Source organism: Eucyclogobius newberryi, unplaced genomic scaffold, assembly GCF_026437365.1.
Source record: "Eucyclogobius newberryi isolate DKJ021-1_F unplaced genomic scaffold, fEucNew1.0.hap1 SCAF_438, whole genome shotgun sequence".
Taxonomy (NCBI): domain Eukaryota; kingdom Metazoa; phylum Chordata; class Actinopteri; order Gobiiformes; family Gobiidae; genus Eucyclogobius; species Eucyclogobius newberryi.
This window is the reverse complement of record NW_027316099.1, coordinates 33,106-54,937: the sequence shown is the minus strand read 5'-3', so window position 1 is coordinate 54,937 and position 21,832 is coordinate 33,106. Positions and strand designations below refer to the sequence as shown.

The 21,832-nt window shown below is 52.0% G+C and overlaps 59 non-coding genes and 1 pseudogene across 59 annotated transcripts; 33 read left to right on the top strand and 27 right to left on the bottom strand.

The window, feature by feature from the left end:
- Positions 1–273: 273 nt before the first annotated feature.
- On the bottom strand, positions 274–346 carry trnav-aac (transfer RNA valine (anticodon AAC)). The gene has a single exon. It is a non-coding gene; the product is annotated as a tRNA-Val (tRNA).
- A 134-nt stretch (positions 347–480) lies between these two features.
- LOC140379876 (U5 spliceosomal RNA) lies at positions 481–594 on the top strand. Its single transcript, XR_011930790.1, has one exon. It is a non-coding gene; the product is annotated as a U5 spliceosomal RNA (small nuclear RNA).
- Positions 595–881: 287 nt separating this feature from the next.
- On the top strand, positions 882–1,047 carry LOC140379902 (U1 spliceosomal RNA). The gene has a single exon (XR_011930814.1). It is a non-coding gene; the product is annotated as a U1 spliceosomal RNA (small nuclear RNA).
- A 165-nt stretch (positions 1,048–1,212) lies between these two features.
- On the top strand, positions 1,213–1,404 carry LOC140379844 (U2 spliceosomal RNA). Its single transcript, XR_011930761.1, has one exon. It is a non-coding gene; the product is annotated as a U2 spliceosomal RNA (small nuclear RNA).
- A 415-nt stretch (positions 1,405–1,819) lies between these two features.
- Positions 1,820–1,892, bottom strand: trnav-cac (transfer RNA valine (anticodon CAC)). Its single transcript has one exon. It is a non-coding gene; the product is annotated as a tRNA-Val (tRNA).
- An 81-nt stretch (positions 1,893–1,973) lies between these two features.
- On the bottom strand, positions 1,974–2,045 carry trnad-guc (transfer RNA aspartic acid (anticodon GUC)). Its single transcript has one exon. It is a non-coding gene; the product is annotated as a tRNA-Asp (tRNA).
- Positions 2,046–2,247: 202 nt separating this feature from the next.
- On the bottom strand, positions 2,248–2,320 carry trnav-aac (transfer RNA valine (anticodon AAC)). Its single transcript has one exon. It is a non-coding gene; the product is annotated as a tRNA-Val (tRNA).
- A 134-nt stretch (positions 2,321–2,454) lies between these two features.
- On the top strand, positions 2,455–2,568 carry LOC140379875 (U5 spliceosomal RNA). Its single transcript, XR_011930789.1, has one exon. It is a non-coding gene; the product is annotated as a U5 spliceosomal RNA (small nuclear RNA).
- A 287-nt stretch (positions 2,569–2,855) lies between these two features.
- On the top strand, positions 2,856–3,021 carry LOC140379903 (U1 spliceosomal RNA). Its single transcript, XR_011930815.1, has one exon. It is a non-coding gene; the product is annotated as a U1 spliceosomal RNA (small nuclear RNA).
- A 165-nt stretch (positions 3,022–3,186) lies between these two features.
- On the top strand, positions 3,187–3,378 carry LOC140379843 (U2 spliceosomal RNA). The gene has a single exon (XR_011930760.1). It is a non-coding gene; the product is annotated as a U2 spliceosomal RNA (small nuclear RNA).
- A 416-nt stretch (positions 3,379–3,794) lies between these two features.
- trnav-cac (transfer RNA valine (anticodon CAC)) lies at positions 3,795–3,867 on the bottom strand. Its single transcript has one exon. It is a non-coding gene; the product is annotated as a tRNA-Val (tRNA).
- Positions 3,868–3,948: 81 nt separating this feature from the next.
- Positions 3,949–4,020, bottom strand: trnad-guc (transfer RNA aspartic acid (anticodon GUC)). Its single transcript has one exon. It is a non-coding gene; the product is annotated as a tRNA-Asp (tRNA).
- Positions 4,021–4,219: 199 nt separating this feature from the next.
- On the bottom strand, positions 4,220–4,292 carry trnav-aac (transfer RNA valine (anticodon AAC)). Its single transcript has one exon. It is a non-coding gene; the product is annotated as a tRNA-Val (tRNA).
- A 134-nt stretch (positions 4,293–4,426) lies between these two features.
- LOC140379874 (U5 spliceosomal RNA) lies at positions 4,427–4,540 on the top strand. The gene has a single exon (XR_011930788.1). It is a non-coding gene; the product is annotated as a U5 spliceosomal RNA (small nuclear RNA).
- Positions 4,541–4,827: 287 nt separating this feature from the next.
- On the top strand, positions 4,828–4,993 carry LOC140379894 (U1 spliceosomal RNA). Its single transcript, XR_011930807.1, has one exon. It is a non-coding gene; the product is annotated as a U1 spliceosomal RNA (small nuclear RNA).
- Positions 4,994–5,158: 165 nt separating this feature from the next.
- LOC140379842 (U2 spliceosomal RNA) lies at positions 5,159–5,350 on the top strand. The gene has a single exon (XR_011930759.1). It is a non-coding gene; the product is annotated as a U2 spliceosomal RNA (small nuclear RNA).
- Positions 5,351–5,764: 414 nt separating this feature from the next.
- Positions 5,765–5,837, bottom strand: trnav-cac (transfer RNA valine (anticodon CAC)). The gene has a single exon. It is a non-coding gene; the product is annotated as a tRNA-Val (tRNA).
- Positions 5,838–5,918: 81 nt separating this feature from the next.
- trnad-guc (transfer RNA aspartic acid (anticodon GUC)) lies at positions 5,919–5,990 on the bottom strand. The gene has a single exon. It is a non-coding gene; the product is annotated as a tRNA-Asp (tRNA).
- Positions 5,991–6,193: 203 nt separating this feature from the next.
- Positions 6,194–6,266, bottom strand: trnav-aac (transfer RNA valine (anticodon AAC)). Its single transcript has one exon. It is a non-coding gene; the product is annotated as a tRNA-Val (tRNA).
- A 134-nt stretch (positions 6,267–6,400) lies between these two features.
- LOC140379873 (U5 spliceosomal RNA) lies at positions 6,401–6,514 on the top strand. Its single transcript, XR_011930787.1, has one exon. It is a non-coding gene; the product is annotated as a U5 spliceosomal RNA (small nuclear RNA).
- Positions 6,515–6,801: 287 nt separating this feature from the next.
- On the top strand, positions 6,802–6,967 carry LOC140379893 (U1 spliceosomal RNA). Its single transcript, XR_011930806.1, has one exon. It is a non-coding gene; the product is annotated as a U1 spliceosomal RNA (small nuclear RNA).
- Positions 6,968–7,132: 165 nt separating this feature from the next.
- On the top strand, positions 7,133–7,324 carry LOC140379841 (U2 spliceosomal RNA). The gene has a single exon (XR_011930758.1). It is a non-coding gene; the product is annotated as a U2 spliceosomal RNA (small nuclear RNA).
- Positions 7,325–7,739: 415 nt separating this feature from the next.
- On the bottom strand, positions 7,740–7,812 carry trnav-cac (transfer RNA valine (anticodon CAC)). Its single transcript has one exon. It is a non-coding gene; the product is annotated as a tRNA-Val (tRNA).
- Positions 7,813–7,893: 81 nt separating this feature from the next.
- Positions 7,894–7,965, bottom strand: trnad-guc (transfer RNA aspartic acid (anticodon GUC)). The gene has a single exon. It is a non-coding gene; the product is annotated as a tRNA-Asp (tRNA).
- A 409-nt stretch (positions 7,966–8,374) lies between these two features.
- Positions 8,375–8,488, top strand: LOC140379872 (U5 spliceosomal RNA). The gene has a single exon (XR_011930786.1). It is a non-coding gene; the product is annotated as a U5 spliceosomal RNA (small nuclear RNA).
- Positions 8,489–8,775: 287 nt separating this feature from the next.
- Positions 8,776–8,941, top strand: LOC140379901 (U1 spliceosomal RNA). Its single transcript, XR_011930813.1, has one exon. It is a non-coding gene; the product is annotated as a U1 spliceosomal RNA (small nuclear RNA).
- A 165-nt stretch (positions 8,942–9,106) lies between these two features.
- On the top strand, positions 9,107–9,298 carry LOC140379928 (U2 spliceosomal RNA). Its single transcript, XR_011930839.1, has one exon. It is a non-coding gene; the product is annotated as a U2 spliceosomal RNA (small nuclear RNA).
- A 415-nt stretch (positions 9,299–9,713) lies between these two features.
- On the bottom strand, positions 9,714–9,786 carry trnav-cac (transfer RNA valine (anticodon CAC)). Its single transcript has one exon. It is a non-coding gene; the product is annotated as a tRNA-Val (tRNA).
- An 81-nt stretch (positions 9,787–9,867) lies between these two features.
- trnad-guc (transfer RNA aspartic acid (anticodon GUC)) lies at positions 9,868–9,939 on the bottom strand. The gene has a single exon. It is a non-coding gene; the product is annotated as a tRNA-Asp (tRNA).
- Positions 9,940–10,138: 199 nt separating this feature from the next.
- Positions 10,139–10,211, bottom strand: trnav-aac (transfer RNA valine (anticodon AAC)). Its single transcript has one exon. It is a non-coding gene; the product is annotated as a tRNA-Val (tRNA).
- Positions 10,212–10,345: 134 nt separating this feature from the next.
- LOC140379871 (U5 spliceosomal RNA) lies at positions 10,346–10,459 on the top strand. The gene has a single exon (XR_011930785.1). It is a non-coding gene; the product is annotated as a U5 spliceosomal RNA (small nuclear RNA).
- Positions 10,460–10,746: 287 nt separating this feature from the next.
- Positions 10,747–10,912, top strand: LOC140379892 (U1 spliceosomal RNA). The gene has a single exon (XR_011930805.1). It is a non-coding gene; the product is annotated as a U1 spliceosomal RNA (small nuclear RNA).
- A 165-nt stretch (positions 10,913–11,077) lies between these two features.
- On the top strand, positions 11,078–11,269 carry LOC140379927 (U2 spliceosomal RNA). The gene has a single exon (XR_011930838.1). It is a non-coding gene; the product is annotated as a U2 spliceosomal RNA (small nuclear RNA).
- Positions 11,270–11,684: 415 nt separating this feature from the next.
- trnav-cac (transfer RNA valine (anticodon CAC)) lies at positions 11,685–11,757 on the bottom strand. Its single transcript has one exon. It is a non-coding gene; the product is annotated as a tRNA-Val (tRNA).
- An 81-nt stretch (positions 11,758–11,838) lies between these two features.
- Positions 11,839–11,910, bottom strand: trnad-guc (transfer RNA aspartic acid (anticodon GUC)). The gene has a single exon. It is a non-coding gene; the product is annotated as a tRNA-Asp (tRNA).
- Positions 11,911–12,319: 409 nt separating this feature from the next.
- Positions 12,320–12,433, top strand: LOC140379869 (U5 spliceosomal RNA). Its single transcript, XR_011930783.1, has one exon. It is a non-coding gene; the product is annotated as a U5 spliceosomal RNA (small nuclear RNA).
- Positions 12,434–12,720: 287 nt separating this feature from the next.
- LOC140379891 (U1 spliceosomal RNA) lies at positions 12,721–12,886 on the top strand. Its single transcript, XR_011930804.1, has one exon. It is a non-coding gene; the product is annotated as a U1 spliceosomal RNA (small nuclear RNA).
- A 165-nt stretch (positions 12,887–13,051) lies between these two features.
- On the top strand, positions 13,052–13,243 carry LOC140379926 (U2 spliceosomal RNA). Its single transcript, XR_011930837.1, has one exon. It is a non-coding gene; the product is annotated as a U2 spliceosomal RNA (small nuclear RNA).
- A 417-nt stretch (positions 13,244–13,660) lies between these two features.
- On the bottom strand, positions 13,661–13,733 carry trnav-cac (transfer RNA valine (anticodon CAC)). The gene has a single exon. It is a non-coding gene; the product is annotated as a tRNA-Val (tRNA).
- Positions 13,734–13,814: 81 nt separating this feature from the next.
- trnad-guc (transfer RNA aspartic acid (anticodon GUC)) lies at positions 13,815–13,886 on the bottom strand. The gene has a single exon. It is a non-coding gene; the product is annotated as a tRNA-Asp (tRNA).
- Positions 13,887–13,990: 104 nt separating this feature from the next.
- Positions 13,991–14,104, top strand: LOC140379868 (U5 spliceosomal RNA). Its single transcript, XR_011930782.1, has one exon. It is a non-coding gene; the product is annotated as a U5 spliceosomal RNA (small nuclear RNA).
- A 287-nt stretch (positions 14,105–14,391) lies between these two features.
- LOC140379890 (U1 spliceosomal RNA) lies at positions 14,392–14,557 on the top strand. The gene has a single exon (XR_011930803.1). It is a non-coding gene; the product is annotated as a U1 spliceosomal RNA (small nuclear RNA).
- Positions 14,558–14,722: 165 nt separating this feature from the next.
- Positions 14,723–14,914, top strand: LOC140379925 (U2 spliceosomal RNA). Its single transcript, XR_011930836.1, has one exon. It is a non-coding gene; the product is annotated as a U2 spliceosomal RNA (small nuclear RNA).
- A 416-nt stretch (positions 14,915–15,330) lies between these two features.
- Positions 15,331–15,403, bottom strand: trnav-cac (transfer RNA valine (anticodon CAC)). Its single transcript has one exon. It is a non-coding gene; the product is annotated as a tRNA-Val (tRNA).
- An 81-nt stretch (positions 15,404–15,484) lies between these two features.
- Positions 15,485–15,556, bottom strand: trnad-guc (transfer RNA aspartic acid (anticodon GUC)). The gene has a single exon. It is a non-coding gene; the product is annotated as a tRNA-Asp (tRNA).
- Positions 15,557–15,753: 197 nt separating this feature from the next.
- On the bottom strand, positions 15,754–15,826 carry trnav-aac (transfer RNA valine (anticodon AAC)). The gene has a single exon. It is a non-coding gene; the product is annotated as a tRNA-Val (tRNA).
- A 134-nt stretch (positions 15,827–15,960) lies between these two features.
- Positions 15,961–16,074, top strand: LOC140379867 (U5 spliceosomal RNA). The gene has a single exon (XR_011930781.1). It is a non-coding gene; the product is annotated as a U5 spliceosomal RNA (small nuclear RNA).
- Positions 16,075–16,361: 287 nt separating this feature from the next.
- Positions 16,362–16,527, top strand: LOC140379889 (U1 spliceosomal RNA). The gene has a single exon (XR_011930802.1). It is a non-coding gene; the product is annotated as a U1 spliceosomal RNA (small nuclear RNA).
- Positions 16,528–16,692: 165 nt separating this feature from the next.
- On the top strand, positions 16,693–16,839 carry LOC140379848 (U2 spliceosomal RNA; annotated as a pseudogene).
- Positions 16,840–17,254: 415 nt separating this feature from the next.
- On the bottom strand, positions 17,255–17,327 carry trnav-cac (transfer RNA valine (anticodon CAC)). Its single transcript has one exon. It is a non-coding gene; the product is annotated as a tRNA-Val (tRNA).
- A 356-nt stretch (positions 17,328–17,683) lies between these two features.
- Positions 17,684–17,756, bottom strand: trnav-aac (transfer RNA valine (anticodon AAC)). The gene has a single exon. It is a non-coding gene; the product is annotated as a tRNA-Val (tRNA).
- Positions 17,757–17,890: 134 nt separating this feature from the next.
- On the top strand, positions 17,891–18,004 carry LOC140379866 (U5 spliceosomal RNA). Its single transcript, XR_011930780.1, has one exon. It is a non-coding gene; the product is annotated as a U5 spliceosomal RNA (small nuclear RNA).
- Positions 18,005–18,291: 287 nt separating this feature from the next.
- On the top strand, positions 18,292–18,457 carry LOC140379887 (U1 spliceosomal RNA). Its single transcript, XR_011930800.1, has one exon. It is a non-coding gene; the product is annotated as a U1 spliceosomal RNA (small nuclear RNA).
- Positions 18,458–18,621: 164 nt separating this feature from the next.
- On the top strand, positions 18,622–18,813 carry LOC140379924 (U2 spliceosomal RNA). Its single transcript, XR_011930835.1, has one exon. It is a non-coding gene; the product is annotated as a U2 spliceosomal RNA (small nuclear RNA).
- An 843-nt stretch (positions 18,814–19,656) lies between these two features.
- Positions 19,657–19,729, bottom strand: trnav-aac (transfer RNA valine (anticodon AAC)). Its single transcript has one exon. It is a non-coding gene; the product is annotated as a tRNA-Val (tRNA).
- A 134-nt stretch (positions 19,730–19,863) lies between these two features.
- On the top strand, positions 19,864–19,977 carry LOC140379880 (U5 spliceosomal RNA). Its single transcript, XR_011930793.1, has one exon. It is a non-coding gene; the product is annotated as a U5 spliceosomal RNA (small nuclear RNA).
- Positions 19,978–20,264: 287 nt separating this feature from the next.
- On the top strand, positions 20,265–20,430 carry LOC140379886 (U1 spliceosomal RNA). The gene has a single exon (XR_011930799.1). It is a non-coding gene; the product is annotated as a U1 spliceosomal RNA (small nuclear RNA).
- Positions 20,431–20,594: 164 nt separating this feature from the next.
- On the top strand, positions 20,595–20,786 carry LOC140379922 (U2 spliceosomal RNA). The gene has a single exon (XR_011930833.1). It is a non-coding gene; the product is annotated as a U2 spliceosomal RNA (small nuclear RNA).
- A 416-nt stretch (positions 20,787–21,202) lies between these two features.
- On the bottom strand, positions 21,203–21,275 carry trnav-cac (transfer RNA valine (anticodon CAC)). The gene has a single exon. It is a non-coding gene; the product is annotated as a tRNA-Val (tRNA).
- An 81-nt stretch (positions 21,276–21,356) lies between these two features.
- On the bottom strand, positions 21,357–21,428 carry trnad-guc (transfer RNA aspartic acid (anticodon GUC)). The gene has a single exon. It is a non-coding gene; the product is annotated as a tRNA-Asp (tRNA).
- Positions 21,429–21,832: the final 404 nt, after the last annotated feature.

The following is a 21,832-nucleotide window of genomic DNA, read 5'->3' as shown; positions in this document are numbered from 1 at the left end:
CCCCGTCTGGGAATCGAACCCAGGTCTTCCGCGTGACAAGCGGAGATACTGTCCACTATACTAACGAGGACATATGGGGCTGCAGGGGGGCCCCTTTTTTTTTTTTTTTTTTTTTGGGGCGTGTGTGTCGGTGTCTTTTTCCCCCGATCTCTGTGATGAAAAGTTTGAAGGACTACGCCGACAATTCCTCCGCTCCTCCCTCTTTTCTAGGAATAAACCATCGAGTTTGGAATGAACCGTGTTAAAGATTGAAGCAAACATAAAAGGAGGCTTTGTTTCTGCCCGGTTTCGAGCCGAGGACCTTTCGCGCGTTAGGCGAACGTGATAACCGCTACACTACAGAAACGACGTGCGAGCCTGTCGTGTCCCTTTTGCCGCGCGACCGCCGATGCAAATGAGCGCGTGAACAGAAGTACACTGCCCGTGATGAAGCCCCGTGTGCCCTCAAGTACTGGACGCCGTGTGGCGCTGCAACGTGGCACTCTTGTTTCTCTTCAGAGCGTATAAATCTTTCGCCTTTTACTAAAGATTTCCGTGGAGAGGGACAACAAGAGATCTTTCCAATTTTTTGATGCCCTGCTTCAATGCGGGGCTTTTCTACCTATGTCTAAAGCAAGCAAGCGGTCATCCTCCAAGAGCAAAGGTTGTGTCTTGTCGGCCTTTAAACATGCCCTTGCGTACCCTCCGTTTGGCATCCCGTGTTCAAGAACTTTAAAAGTAAAAAAGAGTGCTTAGAACGCACAGACTTGCGTGTGTATCGCTGCCGTTTAACCTGGGGCTCAATCGTCGGGTGGAAGCTGGTCCATGCAAATGGCCGGAAGGACCATGCTGCCACATTGCCTCTTCCAGGGCCTGGGCCTTGGCTCGGAGCGGAGCAACTCATACTTACCTGGCAGGGGCGACACCATGATCAGGAAGGGGGTTCACCCAGGGCGAGGCTCGTCCATTGCACAAACAGGATGTGCTGACCCCTGTGAATTCCCCAGATGTGGGAATCTCAACTGCATAATTTCTGGTAGTGGGGGACTGCGTTCGCGCTCTCCCCTCTTGTTTTTTGTCAGAGGAAAAAAAAAAAAACCCAAAGGGTCGTTTCCATGTACGCCGCTCGCGCTCCGGCCCCTCCGCCGGGCGCTTTGCGCGGGCGCCGCTTTGGACCGTTGACGGGAGGGTCAGCGTGGGGAGAGCTCACTGCTCCCCGAACCCATTGTGGGCATCGCTTCTCGGCCTTTTGGCTAAGATCAAGTGTAGTATCTGTTCTTATCAGTTTAATATCTGATACGTCCCCTACCCGGGGACCGTATATTAAATTGATTTTTGGACCAGGGAGATGGAATTTGGGGCTTGCTCCGTCCACTCCACGCATCGGCTCGGTATTGCAGTACCTCCGAGAACGGTGCACCTCCTCTCTCAGGTTAAAAAAAGTCATTCAGTTTGTTTTCGCCGTCACGTTACATGCAAATGTGCCATCATACCCTCATGTTAAACGCTTCCTTGCCGTTTGTCTGCTCCGGAAGTGGACAAAAATTCTCGGCGACGTTTTGAGTGGAAGGGCTGGATATTTCAAATCTCCCGCCAAAAGCCCTGACTGGAGAAGAGGGGGAGGGAAGGTGAAGTATCTGTTCCTAAACCCAACCCCCTTGGGAGGTAGCCCATTCCACGTAAACCCTTGTGCAAAATAGGCCACCTTTGGAATTTGAGTGGCCCCTTTGTGGAGTACAGTACATGTGACTAGTTGTTTTGTTTTTTTTTGGGGGGGGGGTCAAACGCAACACCGACTTTCAAACCCATCCTCGACAAGTAAAGTCTTCGCATGAGGGCGTGCTTCTGCCCGGTTTCGAGCCGGGGACCTTTTGCGTGTGAGGCAAACGTGATAACCGCTACACTACAGAAGCGATAGTGTAGCGCAGGTACGTTGGTGGGACAAGTCCTCAGCGTCAGTGCAACGCTTTCGTGCTGGGTAAAACACACTTTCTCTCCCCGTCTGGGAATCGAACCCAGGTCTTCCGCGTGACAAGCGGAGATACTGTCCACTATACTAACGAGGACATATGGGGCTGCAGGGGGGCCCCTTTTTTTTTTTTTTTTTTTTGGGGCGTGTGTGTCGGTGTCTTTTTCCCCCGATCTCTGTGATGAAAAGTTTGAAGGACTACGCCGACAATTCCTCCGCTCCTCCCTCTTTTCTAGGAATAAACCATCGAGTTTGGAATGAACCGTGTTAAAGATTGAAGCAAACATAAAAGGAGGCTTTGTTTCTGCCCGGTTTCGAGCCGAGGACCTTTCGCGCGTTAGGCGAACGTGATAACCGCTACACTACAGAAACGACGTGCGAGCCTGTCGTGTCCCTTTTGCCGCGCGACCGCCGATGCAAATGAGCGCGTGAACAGAAGTACACTGCCCGTGATGAAGCCCCGTGTGCCCTCAAGTACTGGACGCCGTGTGGCGCTGCAACGTGGCACTCTTGTTTCTCTTCAGAGCGTATAAATCTTTCGCCTTTTACTAAAGATTTCCGTGGAGAGGGACAACAAGAGATCTTTCCAATTTTTTGATGCCCTGCTTCAATGCGGGGCTTTTCTACCTATGTCTAAAGCAAGCAAGCGGTCATCCTCCAAGAGCAAAGGTTGTGTCTTGTCGGCCTTTAAACATGCCCTTGCGTACCCTCCGTTTGGCATCCCGTGTTCAAGAACTTTAAAAGTAAAAAAGAGTGCTTAGAACGCACAGACTTGCGTGTGTATCGCTGCCGTTTAACCTGGGGCTCAATCGTCGGGTGGAAGCTGGTCCATGCAAATGGCCGGAAGGACCATGCTGCCACATTGCCTCTTCCAGGGCCTGGGCCTTGGCTCGGAGCGGAGCAACTCATACTTACCTGGCAGGGGCGACAACATGATCAGGAAGGTGGTTCACCCAGGGCGAGGCTCGTCCATTGCACAAACAGGATGTGCTGACCCCTGTGAATTCCCCAAATGTGGGAATCTCAACTGCATAATTTCTGGTAGTGGGGGACTGCATTCGCGCTCTCCCCTCTTGTTTTTTGTCAGAGGAAAACAAAAAAAAACCAAAGGGTCGTTTCCATGTACGCCGCTCGCGCTCCGGCCCCTCCGCCGGGCGCTTTGCGCGGGCGCCGCTTTGGACCGTTGACGGGAGGGTCAGCGTGGGGAGAGCTCACTGCTCCCCGAACCCATTGTGGGCATCGCTTCTCGGCCTTTTGGCTAAGATCAAGTGTAGTATCTGTTCTTATCAGTTTAATATCTGATACGTCCCCTACCCGGGGACCGTATATTAAATTGATTTTTGGACCAGGGAGATGGAATTTGGGGCTTGCTCCGTCCACTCCACGCATCGGCTCGGTATTGCAGTACCTCCGAGAACGGTGCACCTCCTCTCTCAGGTTAAAAAAAGTCATTCAGTTTGTTTTCGCCGTCACGTTACATGCAAATGTGCCATCATACCCTCATGTTAAACGCTTCCTTGCCGTTTGTCTGCTCCGGAAGTGGACAAAAATTCTCGGAGACGTTTTGAGTGGAAGGGCTGGATATTTCAAATCTCCCGCCAAAAGCCCTGACTGGAGAAGAGGGGGAGGGAAGGTGAAGTATCTGTTCCTAAACCCAACCCCCTTGGGAGGTAGCCCATTCCACGTAAACCCTTGTGCAAAATAGGCCACCTTTGGAATTTGAGTGGCCCCTTTGTGGAGTACAGTACATGTGACTAGTTGTTTTGTTTTTTTTTGGGGGGGGGGGTCAAACGCAACACCGACTTTCAAACCCATCCTCGACAAGTAAAGTCTTCGCATGAGGGCGTGCTTCTGCCCGGTTTCGAGCCGGGGACCTTTTGCGTGTGAGGCAAACGTGATAACCGCTACACTACAGAAGCGATAGTGTAGCGCAGGTACGTTGGTGGGACAAGTCCTCAGCGTCAGTGCAACGCTTTCGTGCTGGGTAAAACGCACTTTCTCTCCCCGTCTGGGAATCGAACCCAGGTCTTCCGCGTGACAAGCGGAGATACTGTCCACTATACTAACGAGGACATATGGGGCTGCAGGGGGGCCCCTTTTTTTTTTTTTTTTTGGGGCGTGTGTGTCGGTGTCTTTTTCCCCCGATCTCTGTGATGAAAAGTTTGAAGGACTACGCCGACAATTCCTCCGCTCCTCCCTCTTTTCTAGGAATAAACCATCGAGTTTGGAATGAACCGTGTTAAAGATTGAAGCAAACATAAAAGGAGGCTTTGTTTCTGCCCGGTTTCGAGCCGAGGACCTTTCGCGCGTTAGGCGAACGTGATAACCGCTACACTACAGAAACGACGTGCGAGCCTGTCGTGTCCCTTTTGCCGCGCGACCGCCGATGCAAATGAGCGCGTGAACAGAAGTACACTGCCCGTGATGAAGCCCCGTGTGCCCTCAAGTACTGGACGCCGTGTGGCGCTGCAACGTGGCACTCTTGTTTCTCTTCAGAGCGTATAAATCTTTCGCCTTTTACTAAAGATTTCCGTGGAGAGGGACAACAAGAGATCTTTCCAATTTTTTGATGCCCTGCTTCAATGCGGGGCTTTTCTACCTATGTCTAAAGCAAGCAAGCGGTCATCCTCCAAGAGCAAAGGTTGTGTCTTGTCGGCCTTTAAACATGCCCTTGCGTACCCTCCGTTTGGCATCCCGTGTTCAAGAACTTTAAAAGTAAAAAAGAGTGCTTAGAACGCACAGACTTGCGTGTGTATCGCTGCCGTTTAACCTGGGGCTCAATCGTCGGGTGGAAGCTGGTCCATGCAAATGGCCGGAAGGACCATGCTGCCACATTGCCTCTTCCAGGGCCTGGGCCTTGGCTCGGAGCGGAGCAACTCATACTTACCTGGCAGGGGCGACACCATGATCAGGAAGGTGGTTCACCCAGGGCGAGGCTCGTCCATTGCACAAACAGGATGTGCTGACCCCTGTGAATTCCCCAAATGTGGGAATCTCAACTGCATAATTTCTGGTAGTGGGGGACTGCGTTCGCGCTCTCCCCTCTTGTTTTTTGTCAGAGGAAAAAAAAAAAAACCCAAAGGGTCGTTTCCATGTACGCCGCTCGCGCTCCGGCCCCTCCGCCGGGCGCTTTGCGCGGGCGCCGCTTTGGACCGTTGACGGGAGGGTCAGCGTGGGGAGAGCTCACTGCTCCCCGAACCCATTGTGGGCATCGCTTCTCGGCCTTTTGGCTAAGATCAAGTGTAGTATCTGTTCTTATCAGTTTAATATCTGATACGTCCCCTACCCGGGGACCGTATATTAAATTGATTTTTGGACCAGGGAGATGGAATTTGGGGCTTGCTCCGTCCACTCCACGCATCGGCTCGGTATTGCAGTACCTCCGAGAACGGTGCACCTCCTCTCTCAGGTTAAAAAAAGTCATTCAGTTTGTTTTCGCCGTCACGTTACATGCAAATGTGCCATCATACCCTCATGTTAAACGCTTCCTTGCCGTTTGTCTGCTCCGGAAGTGGACAAAAATTCTCGGAGACGTTTTGAGTGGAAGGGCTGGATATTTCAAATCTCCCGCCAAAAGCCCTGACTGGAGAAGAGGGGGAGGGAAGGTGAAGTATCTGTTCCTAAACCCAACCCCCTTGGGAGGTAGCCCATTCCACGTAAACCCTTGTGCAAAATAGGCCACCTTTGGAATTTGAGTGGCCCCTTTGTGGAGTACAGTACATGTGACTAGTTGTTTTGTTTTTTTTTGGGGGGGGGTCAAACGCAACACCGACTTTCAAACCCATCCTCGACAAGTAAAGTCTTCGCATGAGGGCGTGCTTCTGCCCGGTTTCGAGCCGGGGACCTTTTGCGTGTGAGGCAAACGTGATAACCGCTACACTACAGAAGCGATAGTGTAGCGCAGGTACGTTGGTGGGACAAGTCCTCAGCGTCAGTGCAACGCTTTCGTGCTGGGTAAAACGCACTTTCTCTCCCCGTCTGGGAATCGAACCCAGGTCTTCCGCGTGACAAGCGGAGATACTGTCCACTATACTAACGAGGACATATGGGGCTGCAGGGGGGCCCCTTTTTTTTTTTTTTTTTTTTTGGGGCGTGTGTGTCGGTGTCTTTTTCCCCCGATCTCTGTGATGAAAAGTTTGAAGGACTACGCCGACAATTCCTCCGCTCCTCCCTCTTTTCTAGGAATAAACCATCGAGTTTGGAATGAACCGTGTTAAAGATTGAAGCAAACATAAAAGGAGGCTTTGTTTCTGCCCGGTTTCGAGCCGAGGACCTTTCGCGCGTTAGGCGAACGTGATAACCGCTACACTACAGAAACGACGTGCGAGCCTGTCGTGTCCCTTTTGCCGCGCGACCGCCGATGCAAATGAGCGCGTGAACAGAAGTACACTGCCCGTGATGAAGCCCCGTGTGCCCTCAAGTACTGGACGCCGTGTGGCGCTGCAACGTGGCACTCTTGTTTCTCTTCAGAGCGTATAAATCTTTCGCCTTTTACTAAAGATTTCCGTGGAGAGGGACAACAAGAGATCTTTCCAATTTTTTGATGCCCTGCTTCAATGCGGGGCTTTTCTACCTATGTCTAAAGCAAGCAAGCGGTCATCCTCCAAGAGCAAAGGTTGTGTCTTGTCGGCCTTTAAACATGCCCTTGCGTACCCTCCGTTTGGCATCCCGTGTTCAAGAACTTTAAAAGTAAAAAAGAGTGCTTAGAACGCACAGACTTGCGTGTGTATCGCTGCCGTTTAACCTGGGGCTCAATCGTCGGGTGGAAGCTGGTCCATGCAAATGGCCGGAAGGACCATGCTGCCACATTGCCTCTTCCAGGGCCTGGGCCTTGGCTCGGAGCGGAGCAACTCATACTTACCTGGCAGGGGCGACACCATGATCAGGAAGGTGGTTCACCCAGGGCGAGGCTCGTCCATTGCACAAACAGGATGTGCTGACCCCTGTGAATTCCCCAAATGTGGGAATCTCAACTGCATAATTTCTGGTAGTGGGGGACTGCGTTCGCGCTCTCCCCTCTTGTTTTTTGTCAGAGGAAAAAAAAAAAAACCCAAAGGGTCGTTTCCATGTACGCCGCTCGCGCTCCGGCCCCTCCGCCGGGCGCTTTGCGCGGGCGCCGCTTTGGACCGTTGACGGGAGGGTCAGCGTGGGGAGAGCTCACTGCTCCCCGAACCCATTGTGGGCATCGCTTCTCGGCCTTTTGGCTAAGATCAAGTGTAGTATCTGTTCTTATCAGTTTAATATCTGATACGTCCCCTACCCGGGGACCGTATATTAAATTGATTTTTGGACCAGGGAGATGGAATTTGGGGCTTGCTCCGTCCACTCCACGCATCGGCTCGGTATTGCAGTACCTCCGAGAACGGTGCACCTCCTCTCTCAGGTTAAAAAAAGTCATTCAGTTTGTTTTCGCCGTCACGTTACATGCAAATGTGCCATCATACCCTCATGTTAAACGCTTCCTTGCCGTTTGTCTGCTCCGGAAGTGGACAAAAATTCTCGGCGACGTTTTGAGTGGAAGGGCTGGATATTTCAAATCTCCCGCCAAAAGCCCTGACTGGAGAAGAGGGGGAGGGAAGGTGAAGTATCTGTTCCTAAACCCAACCCCCTTGGGAGGTAGCCCATTCCACGTAAACCCTTGTGCAAAATAGGCCACCTTTGGAATTTGAGTGGCCCCTTTGTGGAGTACAGTACATGTGACTAGTTGTTTTGTTTTTTTTTGGGGGGGGGGTCAAACGCAACACCGACTTTCAAACCCATCCTCGACAAGTAAAGTCTTCGCATGAGGGCGTGCTTCTGCCCGGTTTCGAGCCGGGGACCTTTTGCGTGTGAGGCAAACGTGATAACCGCTACACTACAGAAGCGATAGTGTAGCGCAGGTACGTTGGTGGGACAAGTCCTCAGCGTCAGTGCAACGCTTTCGTGCTGGGTAAAACGCACTTTCTCTCCCCGTCTGGGAATCGAACCCAGGTCTTCCGCGTGACAAGCGGAGATACTGTCCACTATACTAACGAGGACATATGGGTCTGCAGGGGGGCCCCTTTTTTTTTTTTTTTTTTTTGGGGCGTGTGTGTCGGTGTCTTTTTCCCCCGATCTCTGTGATGAAAAGTTTGAAGGACTACGCCGACAATTCCTCCGCTCCTCCCTCTTTTCTAGGAATAAACCATCGAGTTTGGAATGAACCGTGTTAAAGATTGAAGCAAACATAAAAGGAGGCTTTGTTTCTGCCCGGTTTCGAGCCGAGGACCTTTCGCGCATTAGGCGAACGTGATAACCGCTACACTACAGAAACGACGTGCGAGCCTGTCGTGTCCCTTTTGCCGCGCGACCGCCGATGCAAATGAGCGCGTGAACAGAAGTACACTGCCCGTGATGAAGCCCCGTGTGCCCTCAAGTACTGGACGCCGTGTGGCGCTGCAACGTGGCACTCTTGTTTCTCTTCAGAGCGTATAAATCTTTCGCCTTTTACTAAAGATTTCCGTGGAGAGGGACAACAAGAGATCTTTCCAATTTTTTGATGCCCTGCTTCAATGCGGGGCTTTTCTACCTATGTCTAAAGCAAGCAAGCGGTCATCCTCCAAGAGCAAAGGTTGTGTCTTGTCGGCCTTTAAACATGCCCTTGCGTACCCTCCGTTTGGCATCCCGTGTTCAAGAACTTTAAAAGTAAAAAAGAGTGCTTAGAACGCACAGACTTGCGTGTGTATCGCTGCCGTTTAACCTGGGGCTCAATCGTCGGGTGGAAGCTGGTCCATGCAAATGGCCGGAAGGACCATGCTGCCACATTGCCTCTTCCAGGGCCTGGGCCTTGGCTCGGAGCGGAGCAACTCATACTTACCTGGCAGGGGCGACAACATGATCAGGAAGGTGGTTCACCCAGGGCGAGGCTCGTCCATTGCACAAACAGGATGTGCTGACCCCTGTGAATTCCCCAAATGTGGGAATCTCAACTGCATAATTTCTGGTAGTGGGGGACTGCGTTCGCGCTCTCCCCTCTTGTTTTTTGTCAGAGGAAAACAAAAAAAAACCAAAGGGTCGTTTCCATGTACGCCGCTCGCGCTCCGGCCCCTCCGCCGGGCGCTTTGCGCGGGCGCCGCTTTGGACCGTTGACGGGAGGGTCAGCGTGGGGAGAGCTCACTGCTCCCCGAACCCATTGTGGGCATCGCTTCTCGGCCTTTTGGCTAAGATCAAGTGTAGTATCTGTTCTTATCAGTTTAATATCTGATACGTCCCCTACCCGGGGACCGTATATTAAATTGATTTTTGGACCAGGGAGATGGAATTTGGGGCTTGCTCCGTCCACTCCACGCATCGGCTCGGTATTGCAGTACCTCCGAGAACGGTGCACCTCCTCTCTCAGGTTAAAAAAAGTCATTCAGTTTGTTTTCGCCGTCACGTTACATGCAAATGTGCCATCATACCCTCATGTTAAACGCTTCCTTGCCGTTTGTCTGCTCCGGAAGTGGACAAAAATTCTCGGAGACGTTTTGAGTGGAAGGGCTGGATATTTCAAATCTCCCGCCAAAAGCCCTGACTGGAGAAGAGGGGGAGGGAAGGTGAAGTATCTGTTCCTAAACCCAACCCCCTTGGGAGGTAGCCCATTCCACGTAAACCCTTGTGCAAAATAGGCCACCTTTGGAATTTGAGTGGCCCCTTTGTGGAGTACAGTACATGTGACTAGTTGTTTTGTTTTTTTTTGGGGGGGGGGTCAAACGCAACACCGACTTTCAAACCCATCCTCGACAAGTAAAGTCTTCGCATGAGGGCGTGCTTCTGCCCGGTTTCGAGCCGGGGACCTTTTGCGTGTGAGGCAAACGTGATAACCGCTACACTACAGAAGCGATAGTGTAGCGCAGGTACGTTGGTGGGACAAGTCCTCAGCGTCAGTGCAACGCTTTCGTGCTGGGTAAAACGCACTTTCTCTCCCCGTCTGGGAATCGAACCCAGGTCTTCCGCGTGACAAGCGGAGATACTGTCCACTATACTAACGAGGACATATGGGGCTGCAGGGGGGCCCCTTTTTTTTTTTTTTTTTGGGGCGTGTGTGTCGGTGTCTTTTTCCCCCGATCTCTGTGATGAAAAGTTTGAAGGACTACGCCGACAATTCCTCCGCTCCTCCCTCTTTTCTAGGAATAAACCATCGAGTTTGGAATGAACCGTGTTAAAGATTGAAGCAAACATAAAAGGAGGCTTTGTTTCTGCCCGGTTTCGAGCCGAGGACCTTTCGCGCGTTAGGCGAACGTGATAACCGCTACACTACAGAAACGACGTGCGAGCCTGTCGTGTCCCTTTTGCCGCGCGACCGCCGATGCAAATGAGCGCGTGAACAGAAGTACACTGCCCGTGATGAAGCCCCGTGTGCCCTCAAGTACTGGACGCCGTGTGGCGCTGCAACGTGGCACTCTTGTTTCTCTTCAGAGCGTATAAATCTTTCGCCTTTTACTAAAGATTTCCGTGGAGAGGGACAACAAGAGATCTTTCCAATTTTTTGATGCCCTGCTTCAATGCGGGGCTTTTCTACCTATGTCTAAAGCAAGCAAGCGGTCATCCTCCAAGAGCAAAGGTTGTGTCTTGTCGGCCTTTAAACATGCCCTTGCGTACCCTCCGTTTGGCATCCCGTGTTCAAGAACTTTAAAAGTAAAAAAGAGTGCTTAGAACGCACAGACTTGCGTGTGTATCGCTGCCGTTTAACCTGGGGCTCAATCGTCGGGTGGAAGCTGGTCCATGCAAATGGCCGGAAGGACCATGCTGCCACATTGCCTCTTCCAGGGCCTGGGCCTTGGCTCGGAGCGGAGCAACTCATACTTACCTGGCAGGGGCGACACCATGATCAGGAAGGTGGTTCACCCAGGGCGAGGCTCGTCCATTGCACAAACAGGATGTGCTGACCCCTGTGAATTCCCCAAATGTGGGAATCTCAACTGCATAATTTCTGGTAGTGGGGGACTGCGTTCGCGCTCTCCCCTCTTGTTTTTTGTCAGAGGAAAAAAAAAAAAACCCAAAGGGTCGTTTCCATGTACGCCGCTCGCGCTCCGGCCCCTCCGCCGGGCGCTTTGCGCGGGCGCCGCTTTGGACCGTTGACGGGAGGGTCAGCGTGGGGAGAGCTCACTGCTCCCCGAACCCATTGTGGGCATCGCTTCTCGGCCTTTTGGCTAAGATCAAGTGTAGTATCTGTTCTTATCAGTTTAATATCTGATACGTCCCCTACCCGGGGACCGTATATTAAATTGATTTTTGGACCAGGGAGATGGAATTTGGGGCTTGCTCCGTCCACTCCACGCATCGGCTCGGTATTGCAGTACCTCCGAGAACGGTGCACCTCCTCTCTCAGGTTAAAAAAAGTCATTCAGTTTGTTTTCGCCGTCACGTTACATGCAAATGTGCCATCATACCCTCATGTTAAACGCTTCCTTGCCGTTTGTCTGCTCCGGAAGTGGACAAAAATTCTCGGCGACGTTTTGAGTGGAAGGGCTGGATATTTCAAATCTCCCGCCAAAAGCCCTGACTGGAGAAGAGGGGGAGGGAAGGTGAAGTATCTGTTCCTAAACCCAACCCCCTTGGGAGGTAGCCCATTCCACGTAAACCCTTGTGCAAAATAGGCCACCTTTGGAATTTGAGTGGCCCCTTTGTGGAGTACAGTACATGTGACTAGTTGTTTTGTTTTTTTTTGGGGGGGGGGTCAAACGCAACACCGACTTTCAAACCCATCCTCGACAAGTAAAGTCTTCGCATGAGGGCGTGCTTCTGCCCGGTTTCGAGCCGGGGACCTTTTGCGTGTGAGGCAAACGTGATAACCGCTACACTACAGAAGCGATAGTGTAGCGCAGGTACGTTGGTGGGACAAGTCCTCAGCGTCAGTGCAACGCTTTCGTGCTGGGTAAAACGCACTTTCTCTCCCCGTCTGGGAATCGAACCCAGGTCTTCCGCGTGACAAGCGGAGATACTGTCCACTATACTAACGAGGACATATGGGTCTGCAGGGGGGCCCCTTTTTTTTTTTTTTTTTTTTGGGGCGTGTGTGTCGGTGTCTTTTTCCCCCGATCTCTGTGATGAAAAGTTTGAAGGACTACGCCGACAATTCCTCCGCTCCTCCCTCTTTTCTAGGAATAAACCATCGAGTTTGGAATGAACCGTGTTAAAGATTGAAGCAAACATAAAAGGAGGCTTTGTTTCTGCCCGGTTTCGAGCCGAGGACCTTTCGCGCATTAGGCGAACGTGATAACCGCTACACTACAGAAACGACGTGCGAGCCTGTCGTGTCCCTTTTGCCGCGCGACCGCCGATGCAAATGAGCGCGTGAACAGAAGTACACTGCCCGTGATGAAGCCCCGTGTGCCCTCAAGTACTGGACGCCGTGTGGCGCTGCAACGTGGCACTCTTGTTTCTCTTCAGAGCGTATAAATCTTTCGCCTTTTACTAAAGATTTCCGTGGAGAGGGACAACAAGAGATCTTTCCAATTTTTTGATGCCCTGCTTCAATGCGGGGCTTTTCTACCTATGTCTAAAGCAAGCAAGCGGTCATCCTCCAAGAGCAAAGGTTGTGTCTTGTCGGCCTTTAAACATGCCCTTGCGTACCCTCCGTTTGGCATCCCGTGTTCAAGAACTTTAAAAGTAAAAAAGAGTGCTTAGAACGCACAGACTTGCGTGTGTATCGCTGCCGTTTAACCTGGGGCTCAATCGTCGGGTGGAAGCTGGTCCATGCAAATGGCCGGAAGGACCATGCTGCCACATTGCCTCTTCCAGGGCCTGGGCCTTGGCTCGGAGCGGAGCAACTCATACTTACCTGGCAGGGGCGACACCATGATCAGGAAGGTGGTTCACCCAGGGCGAGGCTCGTCCATTGCACAAACAGGATGTGCTGACCCCTGTGAATTCCCCAAATGTGGGAATCTCAACTGCATAATTTCTGGTAGTGGGGGACTGCGTTCGCGCTCTCCCCTCTTGTTTTTTGTCAGAGGAAAAAAAAAAAAACCCAAAGGGTCGTTTCCATGTACGCCGCTCGCGCTCCGGCCCCTCCGCCGGGCGCTTTGCGCGGGCGCCGCTTTGGACCGTTGACGGGAGGGTCAGCGTGGGGAGAGCTCACTGCTCCCCGAACCCATTGTGGGCATCGCTTCTCGGCCTTTTGGCTAAGATCAAGTGTAGTATCTGTTCTTATCAGTTTAATATCTGATACGTCCCCTACCCGGGGACCGTATATTAAATTGATTTTTGGACCAGGGAGATGGAATTTGGGGCTTGCTCCGTCCACTCCACGCATCGGCTCGGTATTGCAGTACCTCCGAGAACGGTGCACCTCCTCTCTCAGGTTAAAAAAAGTCATTCAGTTTGTTTTCGCCGTCACGTTACATGCAAATGTGCCATCATACCCTCATGTTAAACGCTTCCTTGCCGTTTGTCTGCTCCGGAAGTGGACAAAAATTCTCGGAGACGTTTTGAGTGGAAGGGCTGGATATTTCAAATCTCCCGCCAAAAGCCCTGACTGGAGAAGAGGGGGAGGGAAGGTGAAGTATCTGTTCCTAAACCCAACCCCCTTGGGAGGTAGCCCATTCCACGTAAACCCTTGTGCAAAATAGGCCACCTTTGGAATTTGAGTGGCCCCTTTGTGGAGTACAGTACATGTGACTAGTTGTTTTGTTTTTTTTTTGGGGGGGGGGGTCAAACGCAACACCGACTTTCAAACCCATCCTCGACAAGTAAAGTCTTCGCATGAGGGCGTGCTTCTGCCCGGTTTCGAGCCGGGGACCTTTTGCGTGTGAGGCAAACGTGATAACCGCTACACTACAGAAGCGATAGTGTAGCGCAGGTACGTTGGTGGGACAAGTCCTCAGCGTCAGTGCAACGCTTTCGTGCTGGGTAAAACGCACTTTCTCTCCCCGTCTGGGAATCGAACCCAGGTCTTCCGCGTGACAAGCGGAGATACTGTCCACTATACTAACGAGGACATATGGGGCTGCAGGGGGGCCCCTTTTTTTTTTTTTTTTTTTTTGGGGCGGGTGTGTCGGTGTCTTTTTCCCCCGATCGCCCCATGTGGCGCTGCAACGTGGCACTCTTGTTTCTCTTCAGAGCGTATAAATCTTTCGCCTTTTACTAAAGATTTCCGTGGAGAGGGACAACAAGAGATCTTTCCAATTTTTTGATGCCCTGCTTCAATGCGGGGCTTTTCTACCTATGTCTAAAGCAAGCAAGCGGTCATCCTCCAAGAGCAAAGGTTGTGTCTTGTCGGCCTTTAAACATGCCCTTGCGTACCCTCCGTTTGGCATCCCGTGTTCAAGAACTTTAAAAGTAAAAAAGAGTGCTTAGAACGCACAGACTTGCGTGTGTATCGCTGCCGTTTAACCTGGGGCTCAATCGTCGGGTGGAAGCTGGTCCATGCAAATGGCCGGAAGGACCATGCTGCCACATTGCCTCTTCCAGGGCCTGGGCCTTGGCTCGGAGCGGAGCAACTCATACTTACCTGGCAGGGGCGACACCATGATCAGGAAGGTGGTTCACCCAGGGCGAGGCTCGTCCATTGCACAAACAGGATGTGCTGACCCCTGTGAATTCCCCAAATGTGGGAATCTCAACTGCATAATTTCTGGTAGTGGGGGACTGCGTTCGCGCTCTCCCCTCTTGTTTTTTGTCAGAGGAAAAAAAAAAAAACCCAAAGGGTCGTTTCCATGTACGCCGCTCGCGCTCCGGCCCCTCCGCCGGGCGCTTTGCGCGGGCGCCGCTTTGGACCGTTGACGGGAGGGTCAGCGTGGGGAGAGCTCACTGCTCCCCGAACCCATTGTGGGCATCGCTTCTCGGCCTTTTGGCTAAGATCAAGTGTAGTATCTGTTCTTATCAGTTTAATATCTGATACGTCCCCTACCCGGGGACCGTATATTAAATTGATTTTTGGACCAGGGAGATGGAATTTGGGGCTTGCTCCGTCCACTCCACGCATCGGCTCGGTATTGCAGTACCTCCGAGAACGGTGCACCTCCTCTCTCAGGTTAAAAAAAGTCATTCAGTTTGTTTTCGCCGTCACGTTACATGCAAATGTGCCATCATACCCTCATGTTAAACGCTTCCTTGCCGTTTGTCTGCTCCGGAAGTGGACAAAAATTCTCGGAGACGTTTTGAGTGGAAGGGCTGGATATTTCAAATCTCCCGCCAAAAGCCCTGACTGGAGAAGAGGGGGAGGGAAGGTGAAGTATCTGTTCCTAAACCCAACCCCCTTGGGAGGTAGCCCATTCCACGTAAACCCTTGTGCAAAATAGGCCACCTTTGGAATTTGAGTGGCCCCTTTGTGGAGTACAGTACATGTGACTAGTTGTTTTGTTTTTTTTTGGGGGGGGGGGTCAAACGCAACACCGACTTTCAAACCCATCCTCGACAAGTAAAGTCTTCGCATGAGGGCGTGCTTCTGCCCGGTTTCGAGCCGGGGACCTTTTGCGTGTGAGGCAAACGTGATAACCGCTACACTACAGAAGCGATAGTGTAGCGTAGGTACGTTGGTGGGACAAGTCCTCAGCGTCAGTGCAACGCTTTCGTGCTGGGTAAAACGCACTTTCTCTCCCCGTCTGGGAATCGAACCCAGGTCTTCCGCGTGACAAGCGGAGATACTGTCCACTATACTAACGAGGAGATATGGGGCTGCAGGGGGGCCCCTTTTTTTTTTTTTTTGGGGCGTGTGTGTCGGTGTCTTTTTCCCCCGATCTCTGTGATGAAAAGTTTGAAGGACTACGCCGACAATTCCTCCGCTCCTCCCTCTTTTCTAGGAATAAACCATCGAGTTTGGAATGAACCGTGTTAAAGATTGAAGCAAACATAAAAGGAGGCTTTGTTTCTGCCCGGTTTCGAGCCGAGGACCTTTCGCGCGTTAGGCGAACGTGATAACCGCTACACTACAGAAACGACGTGCGAGCCTGTCGTGTCCCTTTTGCCGCGCGACCGCCGATGCAAATGAGCGCGTGAACAGAAGTACACTGCCCGTGATGAAGCCCCGTGTGCCCTCAAGTACTGGACGCCGTGTGGCGCTGCAACGTGGCACTCTTGTTTCTCTTCAGAGCGTATAAATCTTTCGCCTTTTACTAAAGATTTCCGTGGAGAGGGACAACAAGAGATCTTTCCAATTTTTTGATGCCCTGCTTCAATGCGGGGCTTTTCTACCTATGTCTAAAGCAAGCAAGCGGTCATCCTCCAAGAGCAAAGGTTGTGTCTTGTCGGCCTTTAAACATGCCCTTGCGTACCCTCCGTTTGGCATCCCGTGTTCAAGAACTTTAAAAGTAAAAAAGAGTGCTTAGAACGCACAGACTTGCGTGTGTATCGCTGCCGTTTAACCTGGGGCTCAATCGTCGGGTGGAAGCTGGTCCATGCAAATGGCCGGAAGGACCATGCTGCCACATTGCCTCTTCCAGGGCCTGGGCCTTGGCTCGGAGCGGAGCAACTCATACTTACCTGGCAGGGGCGACACCATGATCAGGAAGGTGGTTCACCCAGGGCGAGGCTCGTCCATTGCACAAACAGGATGTGCTGACCCCTGTGAATTCCCCAAATGTGGGAATCTCAACTGCATAATTTCTGGTAGTGGGGGACTGCGTTCGCGCTCTCCCCTCTTGTTTTTTGTCAGAGGAAAAAAAAAAAAACCCAAAGGGTCGTTTCCATGTACGCCGCTCGCGCTCCGGCCCCTCCGCCGGGCGCTTTGCGCGGGCGCCGCTTTGGACCGTTGACGGGAGGGTCAGCGTGGGGAGAGCTCACTGCTCCCCGAACCCATTGTGGGCATCGCTTCTCGGCCTTTTGGCTAAGATCAAGTGTAGTATCTGTTCTTATCAGTTTAATATCTGATACGTCCCCTACCCGGGGGCTTGCTCCGTCCACTCCACGCATCGGCTCGGTATTGCAGTACCTCCGAGAACGGTGCACCTCCTCTCTCAGGTTAAAAAAAGTCATTCAGTTTGTTTTCGCCGTCACGTTACATGCAAATGTGCCATCATACCCTCATGTTAAACGCTTCCTTGCCGTTTGTCTGCTCCGGAAGTGGACAAAAATTCTCGGAGACGTTTTGAGTGGAAGGGCTGGATATTTCAAATCTCCCGCCAAAAGCCCTGACTGGAGAAGAGGGGGAGGGAAGGTGAAGTATCTGTTCCTAAACCCAACCCCCTTGGGAGGTAGCCCATTCCACGTAAACCCTTGTGCAAAATAGGCCACCTTTGGAATTTGAGTGGCCCCTTTGTGGAGTACAGTACATGTGACTAGTTGTTTTGTTTTTTTTTGGGGGGGGGGTCAAACGCAACACCGACTTTCAAACCCATCCTCGACAAGTAAAGTCTTCGCATGAGGGCGTGCTTCTGCCCGGTTTCGAGCCGGGGACCTTTTGCGTGTGAGGCAAACGTGATAACCGCTACACTACAGAAGCGATAGTGTAGCGCAGGTACGTTGGTGGGACAAGTCCTCAGCGTCAGTGCAACGCTTTCGTGCTGGGTAAAACGCACTTTCTCTCCCCGTCTGGGAATCGAACCCAGGTCTTCTGCGTGACAAGCGGAGATACTGTCCACTATACTAACGAGGACATATGGGGCTGCAGGGGGGGCCCTTTTTTTTTTTTTTTTTTTTTGGGGCGTGTGTGTCGGTGTCTTTTTCCCCCGATCTCTGTGATGAAAAGTTTGAAGGACTACGCCGACAATTCCTCCGCTCCTCCCTCTTTTCTAGGAATAAACCATCGAGTTTGGAATGAACCGTGTTAAAGATTGAAGCAAACATAAAAGGAGGCTTTGTTTCTGCCCGGTTTCGAGCCGAGGACCTTTCGCGCGTTAGGCGAACGTGATAACCGCTACACTACAGAAACGACGTGCGAGCCTGTCGTGTCCCTTTTGCCGCGCGACCGCCGATGCAAATGAGCGCGTGAACAGAAGTACACTGCCCGTGATGAAGCCCCGTGTGCCCTCAAGTACTGGACGCCGTGTGGCGCTGCAACGTGGCACTCTTGTTTCTCTTCAGAGCGTATAAATCTTTCGCCTTTTACTAAAGATTTCCGTGGAGAGGGACAACAAGAGATCTTTCCAATTTTTTGATGCCCTGCTTCAATGCGGGGCTTTTCTACCTATGTCTAAAGCAAGCAAGCGGTCATCCTCCAAGAGCAAAGGTTGTGTCTTGTCGGCCTTTAAACATGCCCTTGCGTACCCTCCGTTTGGCATCCCGTGTTCAAGAACTTTAAAAGTAAAAAAGAGTGCTTAGAACGCACAGACTTGCGTGTGTATCGCTGCCGTTTAACCTGGGGCTCAATCGTCGGGTGGAAGCTGGTCCATGCAAATGGCCGGAAGGACCATGCTGCCACATTGCCTCTTCCAGGGCCTGGGCCTTGGCTCGGAGCGGAGCAACTCATACTTACCTGGCAGGGGCGACACCATGATCAGGAAGGTGGTTCACCCAGGGCGAGGCTCGTCCATTGCACAAACAGGATGTGCTGACCCCTGTGAATTCCCCAAATGTGGGAATCTCAACTGCATAATTTCTGGTAGTGGGGGACTGCGTTCGCGCTCTCCCCTCTTGTTTTTTGTTAGAGGAAAAAAAAAAAACCCAAAGGGTCGTTTCCATGTACGCCGCTCGCGCTCCGGCCCCTCCGCCGGGCGCTTTGCGCGGGCGCCGCTTTGGACCATTGACGGGAGGGTCAGCGTGGGGAGAGCTCACTGCTCCCCGAACCCATTGTGGGCATCGCTTCTCGGCCTTTTGGCTAAGATCAAGTGTAGTATCTGTTCTTATCAGTTTAATATCTGATACGTCCCCTACCCGGGGACCGTATATTAAATTGATTTTTGGACCAGGGAGATGGAATTTGGGGCTTGCTCCGTCCACTCCACGCATCGGCTCGGTATTGCAGTACCTCCGAGAACGGTGCACCTCCTCTCTCAGGTTAAAAAAAGTCATTCAGTTTGTTTTCGCCGTCACGTTACATGCAAATGTGCCATCATACCCTCATGTTAAACGCTTCCTTGCCGTTTGTCTGCTCCGGAAGTGGACAAAAATTCTCGGAGACGTTTTGAGTGGAAGGGCTGGATATTTCAAATCTCCCGCCAAAAGCCCTGACTGGAGAAGAGGGGGAGGGAAGGTGAAGTATCTGTTCCTAAACCCAACCCCCTTGGGAGGTAGCCCATTCCACGTAAACCCTTGTGCAAAATAGGCCACCTTTGGAATTTGAGTGGCCCCTTTGTGGAGTACAGTACATGTGACTAGTTGTTTTTTTTTTTTTTGGGGGGGGGGTCAAACGCAACACCGACTTTCAAACCCATTCTCGACAAGTAAAGTCTTCGCATGAGGGCGTGCTTCTGCCCGGTTTCGAGCCGGGGACCTTTTACGTGTGAGGCAAACGTGATAACCGCTACACTACAGAAGCGATAGTGTAGCGCAGGTACGTTGGTGGGACAAGTCCTCAGCGTCAGTGCAACGCTTTCGTGCTGGGTAAAACGCACTTTCTCTCCCCGTCTGGGCATCGAACCCAGGTCTTCCGCGTGACAAGCGGAGATACTGTCCACTATACTAACGAGGACATATGGGGCTGCAGGGGGGCCCCTTTTTTTTTTTTTTTTTTTTGGGGCGTGTGTGTCGGTGTCTTTTTCCCCCGATCTCTGTGATGAAAAGTTTGAAGGACTACGCCGACAATTCCTCCGCTCCTCCCTCTTTTCTAGGAATAAACCATCGAGTTTGGAATGAACCGTGTTAAAGATTGAAGCAAACATAAAAGGAGGCTTTGTTTCTGCCCGGTTTCGAGCCGAGGACCTTTCGCGCGTTAGGCGAACGTGATAACCGCTACACTACAGAAACGACGTGCGAGCCTGTCGTGTCCCTTTTGCCGCGCGACCGCCGATGCAAATGAGCGCGTGAACAGAAGTACACTGCCCGTGATGAAGCCCCGTGTGCCCTCAAGTACTGGACGCCGTGTGGCGCTGCAACGTGGCACTCTTGTTTCTCTTCAGAGCGTATAAAGCTTTCGCCTTTTACTAAAGATTTCCGTGGAGAGGGACAACAAGAGATCTTTCCAATTTTTTGATGCCCTGCTTCAATGCGGGGCTTTTCTACCTATGTCTAAAGCAAGCAAGCGGTCATCCTCCAAGAGCAAAGGTTGTGTCTTGTCGGCCTTTAAACATGCCCTTGCGTACCCTCCGTTTGGCATCCCGTGTTCAAGAACTTTAAAAGTAAAAAAGAGTGCTTAGAACGCACAGACTTGCGTGTGTATCGCTGCCGTTTAACCTGGGGCTCAATCGTCGGGTGGAAGCTGGTCCATGCAAATGGCCGGAAGGACCATGCTGCCACATTGCCTCTTCCAGGGCCTGGGCCTTGGCTCGGAGCGGAGCAACTCATACTTACCTGGCAGGGGCGACACCATGATCAGGAAGGTGGTTCACCCAGGGCGAGGCTCGTCCATTGCACAAACAGGATGTGCTGACCCCTGTGAATTCCCCAAATGTGGGAATCTCAACTGCATAATTTCTGGTAGTGGGGGACTGCGTTCGCGCTCTCCCCTCTTGTTTTTTGTTAGAGGAAAAAAAAAAAACCCAAAGGGTCGTTTCCATGTACGCCGCTCGCGCTCCGGCCCCTCCGCCGGGCGCTTTGCGCGGGCGCCGCTTTGGACCATTGACGGGAGGGTCAGCGTGGGGAGAGCTCACTGCTCCCCGAACCCATTGTGGGCATCGCTTCTCGGCCTTTTGGCTAAGATCAAGTGTAGTATCTGTTCTTATCAGTTTAATATCTGATACGTCCCCTACCCGGGGACCGTATATTAAATTGATTTTTGGACCAGGGAGATGGAATTTGGGGCTTGCTCCGTCCACTCCACGCATCGGCTCGGTATTGCAGTACCTCCGAGAACGGTGCACCTCCTCTCTCAGGTTAAAAAAAGTCATTCAGTTTGTTTTCGCCGTCACGTTACATGCAAATGTGCCATCATACCCTCATGTTAAACGCTTCCTTGCCGTTTGTCTGCTCCGGAAGTGGACAAAAATTCTCGGAGACGTTTTGAGTGGAAGGGCTGGATATTTCAAATCTCCCGCCAAAAGCCCTGACTGGAGAAGAGGGGGAGGGAAGGTGAAGTATCTGTTCCTAAACCCAACCCCCTTGGGAGGTAGCCCATTCCACGTAAACCCTTGTGCAAAATAGGCCACCTTTGGAATTTGAGTGGCCCCTTTGTGGAGTACAGTACATGTGACTAGTTGTTTTGTTTTTTTTTTGGGGGGGGGGTCAAACGCAACACCGACTTTCAAACCCATCCTCGACAAGTAAAGTCTTCGCATGAGGGCGTGCTTCTGCCCGGTTTCGAGCCGGGGACCTTTTGCGTGTGAGGCAAACGTGATAACCGCTACACTACAGAAGCGATAGTGTAGCGCAGGTACGTTGGTGGGACAAGTCCTCAGCGTCAGTGCAACGCTTTCGTGCTGGGTAAAACGCACTTTCTCTCCCCGTCTGGGAATCGAACCCAGGTCTTCCGCGTGACAAGCGGAGATACTGTCCACTATACTAACGAGGACATATGGGGCTGCAGGGGGGCCCCTTTTTTTTTTTTTTTTTTTTTGGGGCGTGTGTGTCGGTGTCTTTTTCCCCCGATCTCTGTGATGAAAAGTTTGAAGGACTACGCCGACAATTCCTCCGCTCCTCCCTCTTTTCTAGGAATAAACCATCGAGTTTGGAATGAACCGTGTTAAAGATTGAAGCAAACATAAAAGGAGGCTTAGTTTCTGCCCGGTTTCGAGCCGAGGACCTTTCGCGCGTTAGGCGAACGTGATAACCGCTACACTACAGAAACGACGTGCGAGCCTGTCGTGTCCCTTTTGCCGCGCGACCGCCGATGCAAATGAGCGCGTGAACAGAAGTACACTGCCCGTGATGAAGCCCCGTGTGCCCTCAAGTACTGGACGCCGTGTGGCGCTGCAA